This window comes from Ranitomeya imitator, chromosome 4, assembly GCF_032444005.1.
Source record: "Ranitomeya imitator isolate aRanImi1 chromosome 4, aRanImi1.pri, whole genome shotgun sequence".
Classification (NCBI taxonomy): domain Eukaryota; kingdom Metazoa; phylum Chordata; class Amphibia; order Anura; family Dendrobatidae; genus Ranitomeya; species Ranitomeya imitator.
The window spans coordinates 260,124,371-260,138,030 of NC_091285.1; the positions used below are offsets into that span (position 1 = coordinate 260,124,371).

General features: G+C 40.0%; 1 protein-coding gene across 3 annotated transcripts in view; it reads left to right on the forward strand.

Annotated features, from left to right (window-relative positions):
• The first annotated feature begins 412 nt into the window (after nucleotides 1-412).
• The window catches only part of BBS10 (Bardet-Biedl syndrome 10), a 32,667-nt gene continuing 19,419 nt past the window's right edge, over nucleotides 413-13,660 (forward strand). The window contains exons 1-2 of one of the 3 annotated variants that reach the window (XM_069764560.1): nucleotides 434-551; nucleotides 12,768-13,507. The gene's annotated coding sequence lies outside the window, so the exon portion shown is untranslated. Of the gene's footprint in view, nucleotides 552-12,767; nucleotides 13,508-13,660 lie in introns of all 3 variants that reach the window. The other 2 variants (XM_069764562.1, XM_069764564.1) reach the window with 2 other exon arrangements.

Below are 13,660 nucleotides of genomic sequence, written 5' to 3' on the forward strand. Positions count from 1 at the left end.
ACATATTACACCCCTATATTAGTCACACACTCTCAGTACCTCCAGTCATGTCCTATATACACCTCACATATATTACAGCCCTATATTAGTCACACCCGCTCAGTACCCCCAGTTACGTCCTATAGTCACTCCTCTATTAGTCACACACTCCGTACCACACTACTAGCACACAGAACAACACACCATACTGCCGGGCCACCGCAGCTCTTCTATAAACTAATGCTTTTCTCCGAAAATAACATTTTTCCTGTTTGGATTTTCTCGCTAACCAACGTGGGTCACATGGTACACTGTCAGGTGACAATCACGTGACTAATCTATCACGTTGGCACGCCTTTGTCAGAAGATGATTGGGCCTCGGGTTGAGTCTAGTGTGGGCACGCCCATAGCACGTGGCGGAAATGACGCCATCCCGGAAGAAGCTTTACATTTTAGTAACCTTGTAGCTTGCTCTATGATTGGGCGCGCTGTTTCCTGCTAGTGGTTGTCATGGAGACAGGCAGAGGTGAGAGCTGATAGGCTCACATTCCGGGTGATACATGGCTGGGGAGGTAAATATATTGTGCACCTGTGGATGTTCCTGTTATTAACTGTTACAGTACCGAGATGTCCATGTCTTCCTCAGGGCACACTGACAGTCTGAGGGGGAGGGGATCGCTGTTCCTTGGGGTTATCCTTGGGGAACACGCGCCGCATCACCCTAATCTCAGAAGCTCTGCCACCGGCCGGGGCATCTTCTACCCAACTGTGACTATTGCATGCATGATTGGTCTTTCATAGGACTTTCTACTGTGGATCAAGGACCGGGACAGTCACCTACCATCAGGGGTTAAACCCTCTCTAATAGACTCTAATCGAACTCCTTTTTATAGACTTCTGTCCAACCTGTTACTTCTTTATCTTCTATTTGTTACCTTACAGGCTCGCAGTATAATAACTCTGCAAGCTTCATTTCGGGGGGCTGCAATAACCCACCAGACACTTGATCACGCAGCGCATTAACCCTTACTGCTCAATATTTCCACAGGTGGTTAGCGCTATATGTTACTAATCTCATAGCATCGTCAATCGAATCCTACGGGATAATGTTGTCTCCATAGTGAATATTTTCTGTATTTTACTACCCTCCTTATGTGTACTATACAAGTCTTCAATATATCTCCCGAGTAAACATAGATTTCTTCTATTTAGATTTCATTTAGTGTGGGGGGTTTTTTCCGTTATTTAGGGATTCAACGCTGTTTTCATCTAGTTTCCTGTGCGTAAATCTAATAATTTTAGAATTCCTTATTTTTTTTTTACAACATGGTGGTTATTAAAACAAAAAAAGGAACCACTTGAAAAGAAATGTAAAATAAATAACTAAATCCAAAAAACAATAATGTTCAAATAGAAATAATTTTATTTAGAGACACCAATCCAATCTAACACAGACACATAATAATAAAAAACATAAACAACAAACTAAAAACCAGAGGGGGCAGAGCACCACCCGTAATCTGAGTAATCAATCAAGGTAGTGCATTGTACTATACAAATTCAGCTGCCATAATTAGGGAAATATATCCTCCATATATTAAGTTTCATGAATATTAATAAATAAATAAGGTGCTTATGAGTATTCAATCCAGTCCAAGTAGTATCATATAAAGTGCATAAATAACCTCAAGATATATTAATAAAGTGCACATAGTAAGATCACATATAGTATTCCCTAATAGGAAGGTAACTGGCACATAGTAAAAAAAGGACCTCCATATACTAACCAGGATTCATTTCCCACGTGGTGCTACTGCTACCCCGCACTCCAACGCGCGTTTCACACGTTGCTTCGTCAGGGAGTGATGGGGAATGAGGGCTATAGCCGTATATATATATATATGTCCACATAATTAAGTATAGCCAATGGTATATTTCTCACTCACGTGCATATAATCCGGCGCTTGATTCACCGCCGCCAAACACGGCACCATGTCACCGGCCCTGCGGCAACGTCACTAGAGGGCGCAGTCGCACCCTCTGTAACGTCACAGGCAGGGCACGTGACTAGGCACACGTGCAGGGAGGCAAATCAAGCGCACAACACCGGAGCGGCCATTGGAAGTGTTGGCAAAGAAGAGGGAATAGGAAAATATAACAAAACAAACAACCAAGTACAAAAATAGAGGGTAAATCACGCGGTTCCCTGAAAATTGCACACAGGAACATTACCCACAGGAAAAATGCCCACAGAAAAATTCCCCACACGGAAAATTCCCCACATGGAAAGTTCCCGACACGGAAACTTCCCCACACGGAAAATTCCCCACACGGAAAATTGCCAATTAAAGCATCACAAAAGTTTCAGATCTATGATATTTCAGGTGCAAGGTGAGGACGTTCACATAATATGTGATCAACTTGTGATTTACAGTTGACCTAGTGCAAAACTGCAAAAATGATGATCTGTGGTTTGCAGCAGTCTGTCATTATCAGCAATAGATAGATCTAGTCTGCTCTCATCTCTCACTGATTCTGCCTTACTCCTCCCACCAGCCCAAAACAGCAGCACATGCAGAACCAGCAGCAGTGTGATCCAGAGGAGCCATCACTGCTATCAGTGCTCACAAAAGTATCACTGCTGCTGGCAGAGATAGTTGGTCCTGGAAGCCCAGAAGGCACCTGTCCTGTCCTGCAGAGCATTTAGCCTATAGCTCTATGCTATTCTCTGTTCTGCAGAGCATCTCACCTATAACTCTCTACTGTTTTCCTGTGGGTATTCATGTCTGTGACGGGGTGTACGGCAGAGCAAGAAGGGACAACAGGCCGAGGGATGATTCAACAGATTTATTATCAAGAACGCTGAAATAACACATGCAGGTAGATCTACAGAGTCCACAATTAGTCCAATGGAACAGGTTCGGGGGCACCTCCCGATAATCCTTGTGCCAGGTAACAAAGCAATAGTCCACACGAGTCCAATAGATCCCAAAACAATCTCACAAACAACGAGATATGTCCTCAGCTCAAGTCTCGCCCCGTTTGCTTCCGCAGTTCCAGATGGACATGGGGTCTTGCCTCAGCTAAGAATCCCCACTCCTTCTCCTTCAAGGATCAACTCACATCTGATCTCAAAATAGGAATGGATTGTCTGAGCTCCTGGGATCCGCCCATAAAGGGGGGTCACACCTTCTATTCAATGGTTGGGTCCACCAGAAGATTCTAGACTGGTGGGCTCCAGGCAGTCTAGGTAGTATTTACATTTGACTAGCCACCTGCTGTGAGGAAGAATGGCTATTCTTTCCCTAGTGGTGTGGACAAAGCTTAATTAAATTATAGCTCAGGGCTGCAAGTATTGGGGGAAGGAGACTGGTTAGTTACATACACCCCATGACATTGCAAAATGTACAGTAAATACAACGAAAGAGAAGTCACATCACATCATGACATATTATACAAAATACAGGACAGGGATAAAAGTACAGATCATGACAATGTCTGTGGGCACTTTTCACATATCATGTGAACCTTGCACCTGAAAAATCATAGATCTGAAACTTTGTGATGATGCAATTGGCAATTTTCCGTGTGGGGAATTTTCCGTGTGGGGAATTTTCCGTGTGGGGAATTTTCCTGTGGGCATTTTTCCTGTGGGCAATTTTCCTGTGTGCATTTTTCTGGTCACCAAATCACGCGCATAACATCAGAGCGGCCAAATGTGTTAAGAACAACAAATATGGGCACAAAAATAAAGAAATATATATAAGTAAATAAATGCACCAGAAATATATATATAACCACAAAATATTTGTTCATATATACAAATTAAAAAAAACCTAATTATTACAAATAGTACACTATAACTCATATTAATATACACAAATACAATACTAGTGTGCAAAAAATATATAAATGAATATATAATAAAAATAATAATAAAAAATATGCCTCAAAATATTCTACAATATTATACACATGTGATATGTCCACAATCCAGTGATCATGTGAAATTTCTTGAAAAAGGTGACAATTTTTCCAAACACATTTTTCCTCTCCAATGAACTCCTTCTTCATATTTTATACAGTTATTGTTAACGATCACTCTTATTCTATACATAATAGTGAACCTAAAATACTGAAACAAGAAATTAGTTACAAATAAGCATTATATACGGCACATAGATCCCTCACAAAAAGAGATTAAAATAAATAAAACAAAAATAAAATCAAAGAAAATATACAATAATATGACCAAATATAATTGTTAATCATTCAAATAACCAAATATATGACCTATATATCTACATAATCATTTGGCACAGAGGTTGATGATCAGCAAGAAAGGGAAACTATAAAAAACTGGAGAAACCCCATTGGTCATTAAGACCAAGTGGTTTCATTGTTCTGAGTGTCGTTATCCAACGACACTCCTTCCGTGCCAGCCTATTCATAAGATGACCACCACGAGCCCCCAAATGGACCACATCAATGCCTTTCACCTGCATCTCAATTGTTCCTGTGGGATGAAACTCCCGATAGTGGGAAGGTATCGTTTTTAACTTAGCAACTTCCTCTTTATGTAAATCCTCAAATCCAATCAATCTAGCCGCTCGTATATCTCTTATATGCTCCAGGATCTGTACATGCAACTGCCTTGATGTGAGGCCTATATAGATAAGCCCACAAGGGCAAGTGATGTGATACACCACTGATGTAGTTCTGCAATTAATAGGGTGTACTATCTTGAACGTATGAGAATTTGAAGAGTTCACAAATACATCAGTCTTGACCATGTACCTACATGCACTACATCCACCACATGGCCGTGAGCCCCAAACTGGTCCCTTGAAGTTAAATATGAATTGCGACCTAGGAGGGATATAATGACTATGTGTAATCATCTCACCTATGGTTTTACTCCTCCTCACAACGATCCTAGGTGTTCCTTCAATCAATTTAGACAGTTCCGGATCCTCTTTCAGAATAGGCCAGTGACGATTCATAATGTCACCCATGTCTCTCCATCTGCTGTGATAGTTCGTAATCATCCGCAGTTGTGGCTCCTCTTTTCCCCGTATCTGATAACGAAGAAGGCTGTCACGACTCCTGTCCTTGGCTTGGCTTCCACATCATCTGGCATATAGCCTCGACGGAAGAATCGCTGCTTCAAATCCCGAGCCTGGTTTTCAAACTCCTCCTCAAAGTCACAAATCCTCCTGGCTCTAATAAATTGTCCCTTAGGGATCGCTTTAATGGTGTGTCTTGGATGTGCAGATCTTGCATGTAATAAAGAGTTTGTACTCGTTTCTTTACGATAAATGGTACTGTGGATATTGCCCCGTTTGGTCAACAGACAGTTGCAAATCAAAGAAGCCTATTTTGTTCTCTTCCACTTTAAAAGTAAACTTAATATTCCAGTCATTGGCGTTGAGGTATGTCAAGAAGCCATCCAATTCAGTTCTACTCCCCTACCAAATGATAACGACATTCTCTATAAAACGCATCCAACTCAATACATTAGGGCCCGATACATCAGATGAATATGATAGCATATATTCCCGTTCCCAATGGCCCATAAATAAGTTAGCGTATGAGGGCGCGAAGCACGCCCCCATCGCCACTCCCCGTTCCTGTTTAAAATAACGGTCCTTGAAAGTAAAGTAGTTGTGCGTAAGCGCATATTCCAATAATTCCAATAAAAATTCCAATAAATCCGAGTCCATACCCTTGTTTAACAGAAAAAATCTGACTGCTGCTATCCCCTTCTGATGTTCTATACAAGTGTATAGCGATTCAACATCGCCAGAAATGAACAACATGTCTGGTTCAAAGGTGATACCCTGTATCCTTAATACATCACCAGAGTCCTTGATGTATGATGGTAGTTCAAATACACATGGCTTTAAATAATAATCCAAAAATCGGGAAATCATCTCATTTAATCCTCCACACCCGGAGACAATAGTCCTATGCAACCCGTAGTCCTTCCCACACTGTTTTAGTAATGCACCCATTCTCCAGTGCAATATCAAGGATATGAAACAGTTGTAGCTGAAAGGCGGATGTGGGGTCTGATGGCAGCCTCTGATAACAAGTATCATCATTTAGTTGATTAAAGGCCTCTTTCTCGTATAATTGTACCGGCCAAACCACCACATTACCGCCTTTATCAGCCGGCTTGAATACCACCTGTTTCATATCCTTGAGTTCCTGTAGGGCCCTTCGTTGTATAGAAGTCAGATTATCATATGGTCTTCTGGTCTGCAACTGATATAGCTCATTACAGACCATTCTTACAAAAACCTCAATAGAGGAATTCAAAGTTAATGGTGGAAATGTTTTAGACCTCTTTTTAATGAAGACACAAAAGAGAATAGTAAAACCAAAAACACTCAGTTTGAAAAAATGTTGCAGTAATCCGCAAGTGCTAGTAAAAGATGTAAAAAACAGGGTATTTGGTTGATACGTTTTTTGCAAAAAATGTATACTAAGCTGCTCTACCAATCTTCACGGTATACCCTTATCAGAGCAGTCCTAACTAATGTATGCAATCCCTATCTGATGTATTTAAAAACCTGATCATCTGTATATAACCTGTGTGAACAGGGTTCAGAGAGGAAAAATCCATGTGTGCATACAGGGTAGAACAGCTTTTGTGCAGATAGCCCAAGAGGAGTGGTGGAACTCCCCAGTCTTGTAGACACAAGAGAACAATTATGGAAACAGGAACACATGGGCTACTTGCACAGTGAACAAGTCTGTATGATCATGTTCACACACCACCAAGAAACCTGAAGACACAAAAGAGAATAGTAAAACCAAAAACACTCAGTTTGAAAAAATGTTGCAGTAATCCGCAAGTGCTAGTAAAAGATGTAAAAAACAGGGTATTTGGTTGATACGTTTTTTGCAAAAAATGTATACTAAGCTGCTCTACCAATCTTCACGGTATACCCTTATCAGAGCAGTCCTAACTAATGTATGCAATCCCGTATCAACCAAATACCCTGTTTTTTACATCTTTTACTAGCACTTGCGGATTACTGCAACATTTTTTCAAACTGAGTGTTTTTGGTTTTACTATTCTCTTTTGTGTCTTCAGGTTTCTTGGTGGTGTGTGAACATGATCATACAGACTTGTTCACTGTGCAAGTAGCCCATGTGTTCCTGTTTCCATAATTGTTCTCTTGTGTCTACAAGACTGGGGAGTTCCACCACTCCTCTTGGGCTATCTGCACAAAAGCTGTTCTACCCTGTATGCACACATGGATTTTTCCTCTCTGAACCCTGTTCACACAGGTTATATACAGATGATCAGGTTTTTAAATACATCAGATAGGGATTGCATACATTAGTTAGGACTGCTCTGATAAGGGTATACCGTGAAGATTGGTAGAGCAGCTTAGTATACATTTTTTGCAAAAAACGTATCAACCCAATACCCTGTTTTTTACATCTTTTACTAGCACTTGCGGATTACTGCAACATTTTTTCAAACTGAGTGTTTTTGGTTTTACTATTCTCTTTTGTGTCTTCAGGTTTCTTGGTGGTGTGTGAACATGATCATACAGACTTGTTCACTGTGCAAGTAGCCCATGTGTTCCTGTTTCCATAATTGTTCTCTTGTGTCTACAAGACTGGGGAGTTCCACCACTCCTCTTGGGCTATCTGCACAAAAGCTGTTCTACCCTGTATGCACACATGGATTTTTCCTCTCTGAACCCTGTTCACACAGGTTATATACAGATGATCAGGTTTTTAAATACATCAGATAGGGATTGCATACATTAGTTAGGACTGCTCTGATAAGGGTATACCGTGAAGATTGGTAGAGCAGCTTAGTATACATTTTTTGCAAAAAACGTATCAACCAAATACCCTGTTTTTTACATCTTTTACTAGCACTTGCGGATTACTGCAACATTTTTTCAAACTGAGTGTTTTTGGTTTTACTATTCTCTTTTGTGTCTTCAGGTTTCTTGGTGGTGTGTGAACATGATCATACAGACTTGTTCACTGTGCAAGTAGCCCATGTGTTCCTGTTTCCATAATTGTTCTCTTGTGTCTACAAGACTGGGGAGTTCCACCACTCCTCTTGGGCTATCTGCACAAAAGCTGTTCTACCCTGTATGCACACATGGATTTTTCCTCTCTGAACCCTGTTCACACAGGTTATATACAGATGATCAGGTTTTTAAATACATCAGATAGGGATTGCATACATTAGTTAGGACTGCTCTGATAAGGGTATACCGTGAAGATTGGTAGAGCAGCTTAGTATACATTTTTTGCAAAAAACGTATCAACCAAATACCCTGTTTTTTACATCTTTTACTAGCACTTGCGGATTACTGCAACATTTTTTCAAACTGAGTGTTTTTGGTTTTACTATTCTCTTTTGTGTCTTCAGGTTTCTTGGTGGTGTGTGAACATGATCATACAGACTTGTTCACTGTGCAAGTAGCCCATGTGTTCCTGTTTCCATAATTGTTCTCTTGTGTCTACAAGACTGGGGAGTTCCACCACTCCTCTTGGGCTATCTGCACAAAAGCTGTTCTACCCTGTATGCACACATGGATTTTTCCTCTCTGAACCCTGTTCACACAGGTTATATACAGATGATCAGGTTTTTAAATACATCAGATAGGGATTGCATACATTAGTTAGGACTGCTCTGATAAGGGTATACCGTGAAGATTGGTAGAGCAGCTTAGTATACATTTTTTGCAAAAAACGTATCAACCAAATACCCTGTTTTTTACATCTTTTACTAGCACTTGCGGATTACTGCAACATTTTTTCAAACTGAGTGTTTTTGGTTTTACTATTCTCTTTTGTGTCTTCAGGTTTCTTGGTGGTGTGTGAACATGATCATACAGACTTGTTCACTGTGCAAGTAGCCCATGTGTTCCTGTTTCCATAATTGTTCTCTTGTGTCTACAAGACTGGGGAGTTCCACCACTCCTCTTGGGCTATCTGCACAAAAGCTGTTCTACCCTGTATGCACACATGGATTTTTCCTCTCTGAACCCTGTTCACACAGGTTATATACAGATGATCAGGTTTTTAAATACATCAGATAGGGATTGCATACATTAGTTAGGACTGCTCTGATAAGGGTATACCGTGAAGATTGGTAGAGCAGCTTAGTATACATTTTTTGCAAAAAACGTATCAACCAAATACCCTGTTTTTTACATCTTTTACTAGCACTTGCGGATTACTGCAACATTTTTTCAAACTGAGTGTTTTTGGTTTTACTATTCTCTTTTGTGTCTTCAGGTTTCTTGGTGGTGTGTGAACATGATCATACAGACTTGTTCACTGTGCAAGTAGCCCATGTGTTCCTCTTTTTAATGAAGTCAGGAAACTTACCCTGCTCTGACTCCTGTTGTTCTAAAAGAAGACTCTCTAGTACCCGGAGCGCTTCCAATTCCGCCTCTGTTGAAAAAGGGGCATTATTTTTACTGTGGAATTTTTTCAAAATCAATTTACGGGCAATAAGAAAAACATCCTTGATAGCCTCAAAAGTATCAAAATTGGCAGTTGGGCAGAACGTCAGACCCAAAGTCAATACAGATTGTTGAGCTGACGTGAGAACAATATCAGAAAGGTTAATTACCTTGAGTTCATTGCCTTGTTTGAAGTCCTGAAACTTATTTTTATTATTATTGTTACGCCCATTGGTCATATGGCGAGTATTATAGCGTCTTGGATCCATAGCTGGTTCTCCGATACTTGCACTAGCTGACACATGCGATGAGCTACTAGAGATGGATGTAACCGAATTGGTACGGGAGCGATTCATTGGAGAGGAAAAATGTGTTTGGAAAAATCGTCACCTTTTTCAAGAAATTTCACATGATCACTGGATTGTTGACATATCACATGTGTATAATATTGTAGAATATTTTGAGGCATATTTTTTATTATTATTTTTATTATATATTCATTTATATATTTTTTGCACACTAGTATTGTATTTGTGTATATTAATATGAGTTATAGTGTATTATTTGTAATAATTAGGGTTTTTTTATTTGTATATATGAACAAATATTTTGTGGTTATATATATACAGTGGGGCAAAAAAGTATTTAGTCAGTCAGCAATAGTGCAAGTTCCACCACTTAAAAAGATGAGAGGCGTCTGTAATTTACATCATAGGTAGACCTCAACTATGGGAGACAAACTGAGAAAAAAAAATCCAGAAAATCACATTGTCTGTTTTTTTAACATTTTATTTGCATTTTATGGTGGAAAATAAGTATTTGGTCAGAAACAAAATTTCATCTCAATACTTTGTAATATATCCTTTGTTGGCAATGACAGAGGTCAAACGTTTTCTGTAAGTCTTCACAAGGTTGCCACACACTGTTGTTGGTATGTTGGCCCATTCCTCCATGCAGATCTCCTCTAGAGCAGTGATGTTTTTGGCTTTTCGCTTGGCAACACGGACTTTCAACTCCCTCCATAGGTTTTCTACAGGGTTGAGATCTGGAGACTGGCTAGGCCACTCCAGGACCTTGAAATGCTTCTTACGAAGCCACTCCTTCGTCGCCCTGGCAGTGTGCTTTGGATCATTGTCATGCTGAAAGACCCAGCCACGTTTCATCTTCAATGCCCTTGCTGATGGAAGGAGGTTTGCACTCAAAATCTCACGATACATGGCCCCATTCATTCTTTCATGTACCCGGATCAGTCATCCTGGCCCCTTTGCAGAGAAACAGCCCCAAAGCATGATGTTTCCACCACCATGCTTTACAGTAGGTATGGTGTTTGATGGATGCAACTCAGTATTCTTTTTCCTCCAAACACGACAAGTTGTTTTTCTACCAAACGTTTCCAGTTTGGTTTCATCAGACCATAGGACATTCTCCCAAAACTCCTCTGGATCATCCAAATGCTCTCTAGCAAACTTCAGACGGGCCCGGACATGTACTGGCTTAAGCAGTGGGACACGTCTGGCACTGCAGGATCTGAGTCCATGGTGGCGTAGTGTGTTATTTATGGTAGGCCTTGTTACATTGGTCCCAGCTCTCTGCAGTACATTCACTAGGTCCCCCCGCGTGGTTCTGGGATTTTTGCTCACTGTTGTTGTGATCATTCTGACCCCACGGGGTGGGATTTTGCGTGGAGCCCCAGATCGAGGGAGATTATCAGTGGTCTTGTATGTCTTCCATTTTCTAATTATTGCTCCCACTGTTTATTTCTTCACTCCAAGCTGGTTGGCTATTGCAGATTCAGTCTTCCCAGCCTGGTGCAGGGCTACAATTTTGTTTCTGGTGTCCTTTGACAGCTCTTTGGTCTTCACCATAGTGGAGTTTGGAGTCAGACTGTTTGAGGGTGTGCACAGGTGTCTTTTTATACTGATAACAAGTTTAAACAGGTGCCATTACTACAGGTAATGAGTGGAGGAAAGAGGAGACTCTTAAAGAAGAAGTTACAGGTCTGTGAGAGCCAGCAATCTTGATTGCTTGTTTCTGACCAAACACTTATTTTCCACCATAAAATGCAAAAAAAAATGATAAAAAAACAGACAATGTGATTTTCTGGATTTTTTTTTCTCAGTTTGTCTCCCACAGTTGAGGTCTACCTATGATGTAAATTACAGACGCCTCTCATCTTTTTAAGTGGTGGAACTTGCACTATTGCTGACTGACTAAATACTTTTTTGCCCCACTGTATATATATATATTTCTGGTGCACTTATTCACTTATATATATTTCTTTATTTTTGTGCCCATATTTGTTGTTCTTAACACATTTGGCCGCTCTGATGTTATGCGCGTGATTTACCCTCTATTTTTGTACTTGGTTGTTTGTTTTGTTATATTTTCCTATTCCCTCTTCTTTGCCAACACTTCCAATGGCCGCTCCGGTGTTGTGCGCTTGATTTGCCTCCCTGCACGTGTGCCTAGTCATGTGCCCTGCCTGTGACGTTACAGAGGGTGCAACTGCGCCCTCTAGTGACGTTGCCGCAGGGCCGGTGACATGGTGCCGTGTTTGGCGGCGGTGAATCAAGCGCCGGATTATATGCACGTGAGTGAGAAATATACTATTGGCTATACTTAATTATGTGGACATATATATATATATATATATATATATATATATATACACGGCTATAGCCCTCATTTCCCATCACTTCCTGACGAAGCAACGTGTGAAACGCGCGTTGGAGTGCGGGGTAGCAGTAGCACCACGTGGGAAATGAATCCTGGTTAGTATATGGAGGTCCTTTTTTTACTATGTGCCAGTTACCTTCCTATTAGGGAATACTATATGTGATCTTACTATGTGCACTTTATTAATATATCTTGAGGTTATATAGACCCTGTTATTTATGCACTTTATATGATACTACTTGGACTGGATTGAATACTCATAAGCACCTTATTTACTTATTTATTTATTAATATTCATGAAACTTAGTATATGGAGGATATATTTCCCTAATTATGGCAGCTGAATTTGTATAGTACAATGCACTACCTTGATTGATTACTCAGATTACGGGTGGTGCTCTGCCCCCTCTGGTTTTTAGTTTGTTGTTTATGTTTTTTTATTATGTGTCTGTGTTAGATTGGATTGGTGTCTCTAAATAAAATTATTTATATTTTAACATTATTGTTTTTTGGATTTAGTTATTTATTTTACATTTCTTTTCAAGTGGTTCCTTTTTTGGTATCATATTTAGTTGTCTGCTTGAGCTTTATTTTTGAGTAATTTGATAGGTTCTTATTTTTGCTCCTTTTTTTTGGTTTAAAGTTTATTCTGTTTTGTAGGAGGAACCTTACCAACAATGGATTATAAGAGCCGGGACACCAACTGACTTACACAATTATCTACTATATTTGGAAATAACTCTGATAAGACTAAAGAGATTGGTGATGGCATAGAGGTTGATGGTCAGCGATTGAGGGATTTGTTGTTTAAACGCACCAAGACTTGGTGGAATTGTAAAACATTGGAGCAGTATTTGCAACGTGGACTGGTTTCACGAGGATTACGTGTCCAGGTTTTCCCCTCATTTCCCATTGAGGATACAGTTATTATACAGAAATGGGAAGAGGCGTGTGAAAAATGTTCCCGGGTCTTTTTGGAATTATTGATTTCATTTGATCAGAAGAAACTGGAGTTATTGGAGGGACAAATACAACCTTTGCAGGAGAAATTGAAGAATAATCTTACAGGCTCTGAACTTAGCACATTTGAGGAAGATCTCAATAAACGCTATATTAGATGGGAGGAGGATTTGAAAAAATCTAAGATGCAGAAATTTCAGTGTGATCAGCTGGATTATGATACTAAAAGAGTATATAGATGGAGACTACAACAAAATCGCTCCCGTACCAATTTGGTTACATCCATCTCTAGTAGCTCATCGCATATGTCAGCTAGTGCAAGTATCGGAGAACCAGCTATGGATCCAAGACGCTATAATACTCGCCAGATGACCAATGGGTGTAACAATAATAATAATAAAAATAAGTTTCAGGACTTCAAACAAGGCAATGAACTCAAGGTAATTAACCTTTCTGATATTGTTCTCACGTCAGCTCAACAATCTGTATTGACTTTGGGTCTGACGTTCTGCCCAATTGCCAATTTTGATACTTTTGAGGCTGTCAAGGATGTTTTTCTTTTTGCCCATAAATTGATTTTGAAAAAATTCCAC